This window comes from Ailuropoda melanoleuca, chromosome 4 (assembly GCF_002007445.2).
Source record: "Ailuropoda melanoleuca isolate Jingjing chromosome 4, ASM200744v2, whole genome shotgun sequence".
In the NCBI taxonomy this organism is placed as follows: Eukaryota; Metazoa; Chordata; class Mammalia; order Carnivora; family Ursidae; genus Ailuropoda; species Ailuropoda melanoleuca.
The window spans coordinates 91099442-91103058 of NC_048221.1; positions in this window are offsets into that span (position 1 = coordinate 91099442).

Below are 3617 nucleotides of genomic sequence, written 5' to 3' on the forward strand. Positions count from 1 at the left end.
TTTGAGCCTGAGAAATTGCTTTTCAACCTTTAGAAATCACCCACATTTAACAAATATTTGTTGAGTACCAACTATATATCAAATATGTAAGTATATTGCTACATTTCTTTTTTAAAGTATGTCAGACTCTTGCTCATGTACTTTACTGATTTGTGTCATATTAAACATTAATGTCTGTAACATAATCAGTAAAAAGAATATTTCCCAGTTCTCTGTGTAATCTGTCTAAGACAGCCTTGAAATTTAATCCAATGTCTGCATTATCTTCCTCATAAAAAGGGACAATTGCGATTGGTAGTAAATGACATCAACACTCTTTTCTACTCACCCAGCAAAAATTATCACCTGTGGTTGGAATTTTTCTAAAGCAAGTCTATAGCTAATTGGAACTTCAGATCTCTACAGCAGGGTGGATTTCAGAAGTAGATAAGAATTGCAGAAGTAGCAAGTAAGATCTCTGGCTTGCCAGAATTATAGATGCAAACCCCTTTTATAAATAGGGAAACTGAAGTTAAGTGAGAATAAAAGATATGTTTAAGGTCCCAGCTAGCCAGGGCCAACTCAAGCCCAGAATCTCTATCTCCCAGGTCCACATAATGAAATAGAGAGACTAGATTCTACAACAGTTATCTTGCGAATGTCTTTTCTTTGTGTATATGTACAAATGATTTAATATCATTATTTGAATGTTTTGAGTAAGGTTTATTTTCCTCTCTCTCTTTTTTTTTTATCGTTTCAGAATAGAAAAACCACCAATTTGTTAAAACCTGTGGCAATTATTGAGTGGGTTCAGGTTCAAGTTGGGTAAAGTATTTCTTTCATTTTGTGTCAATATCTAAGAACTTTAGCAGTATCTGAGATGGCTCAGATGAGTCTTTTCTATTTTTGAAGGAAAGTAACTTTTATTTATTTTTTTTATTATGTTCAGTTATGTATAGTACATCATTAGTTTTTGATGTAGTGTTCAATGATTCACTAGTTCCATATAACACCCACAGCCCATCACATTACGTGCCTTCCTTAATACACATCACCCAGCTACCCCATCTCCCCACCCCCATCCCCTCTGAAACCCTCAGATTGTTTCTGGGCTCAGATGAATCTTATATTCATTTTTAAGCTCCTTTTAATGGCATAGTGAACAGACAGGCTGGAAGGAATTACCCCGTCCCTCATAGTGGCACAGCCAAATTAGAATTGTCCCAGGAAGGACCATGGTTAACTGACAAGATGTGCTGACTTTGAGCACATCTTTATTATATATTTTTGTCTTCAAATTATAGGTTTGCTTTGAAAAAGTGAGATAATAAAAGCAAGAACAAAGTAATGGATGTTGAAGACTGCTCTCTTGTTTAAGACTTTTGCAAAATTGCTACTTTTCACTACAGTCTCTAGATCAGTGCTTCTCAACTTGCATGGTCATGATACAACCTGAGGAGCTTCAAACAATACTCACGCCTGGGCCCCATGCCCAGAAAGCCTGATTTGTTATTCTATGGTGCAGCCTGAGTCTAGAGTCAGGAATTTTTTTTTAAAGCTCCTTCAAGAATGATGCCCATGAGGAGCCAGAGCTGAGGGTCACTGCTCCAGACATTGCTCTGAAGTCATGAGGAACAATTTTCATTTGTAACAAATACAGAGAGAATCTACTCCTTGTGGTGTGGTCTTCTTTCTCCAATTGAATTAGAGAAGGGCTGACACCTTCTCATAAAATGCCCTTTCCTTTGTTAGAAATTTTTCACTGCCTGACTGTAAGAACTGGCCCATATTCTCAAAGACCTAGCAAAACCTTAGGTCTCCAGAGTACATAAGACTCCAGGGTCAGGTTTCAAGCAAAGAACCTTGCAAGCACAAGGTCTGAGAGCCCTAACTTCCCCAAATGACCTCTTCAACTATTAATTTAGAAACCTTATTTGGTACAAAGAAAATAGAGAACAGACTAGAAGAGAAACTTTCTATTAAATCTGTCCAGTTTTGTTGTAAAACATCATAATTTCAGTACTACCCATGTATCATTTTAAATAGCATTTTCTTCCAAAACCCTGAATTCTTTTCATTTAAATTTGTATAGTTGATGAGAAAAAATGGGCATGGTTGTGCCCACTTTACACAAGGAGACTTACATGCATAATTTTAGTGCTTTATTCAAAGTCAATTGTCACTGACAGAACCAAGAAATTGAAGTTGTGTTATAATATTCTTTTTGATGTTCTATAATTCATACTAAAAAATATTCTATTGAGATATCTACCTCAAGCTATATTTTAAGAATCCCTGATTTAACACTGGATTACCAAATTCCACAAAATGTAAAATAGCCATACAAATATTAAGTCTGAAATAAACAAATCCTGATACCTGAGAGATAGGTCTCTATAGTCTGTAAACACAACTACAAATTATATTTAGCTTTAGCCTTCATGTTTATCATCTCTTTGTTTCATTATATTTATAATTGCCCTTAATATATTGACAGCCAATACAAATAAATGAAAATCATGTGACCAAATGATAGCCGTAAGAAACTTATGGGTGATTATAATTAAGGAAGTGTATAGAACTTTCTTTCCCAGAAATCTCCTGAGAGGATTTACAACCCTCTGGCCCTCCAATACTGTGGACTACTAGAAATACCAAATGACTCTCTCATCATAGTGACTGTACATAGTTTCCAAAGAAGAAACTAAATACATCTCACACAAATCTATCTTGCATTGGGACAATACAAATGCTTTCCCTTCCCCACCCCTACTCCCCACCAAAAATACAAAAAAAAAAAAAAACCCACCCTGCTCCAAGAGGAGGAAATAGTGAAAATAATTATTTCTCTGTCCTTGTTCTGGACTCACAGCAGACACTGATGGCCAGAGTCCAACCCCAGAAGAGTTATCACCTATAGTTTCAGATTGGGGTTTCAGCACCTATAAATATTGCTGGAACATCTCATTTGAGGGGTGTTAAAGAAAAGTGAACATTAAGACTCCGATGGCCATATACTCATTACGGGGGAAAAAAACTTTCCTATTTTTCCTAAACTTCATTTCCACTAGGGGTCAAATAACATAAAGTTCACTGATCTATATCATAAATACATCAAAAGGCAATGGTAATGCTGCCAACAAGAAATAAAATCAAGAAGGGTTCAGGGTCCAAGCACAACTGGAAGGTCTGAAGCTCAACGGGAAGAAACAAAAACACTGTTCTTCCATAACCCTCTGGGAATAAGCCCCAGAATGATACCTTGTCTTGCTCAATACTCAGCTCTCTGGACAAAAGCAAACTTTTCATTCTGCACTTAATATTTTGTATAACTCATTTAGAAGCTTTCAGATAAGCTAAATATATTTTCGTCTAAAATTTAAAAGACAAGATTCTTTTAAAGTATTATGTTTTAAAACGTTTGGAAGAAAGGGAGAGCTGTATATTCACCTAAACAGATTTCAAGTAGTTGTATAAAAAATAGAAATAAAACAAGTGTTTGTTACCTTGTCATTGCCTCATGACCATTTCACATTTTTAGTTGGAGCTATCTATCATATGTAAGGTATACTCAGCGTGGAACTAAGCCATTTGTAACTTTATAGGAATGGACAAAAGCTTCAAAGAGACTCATATTA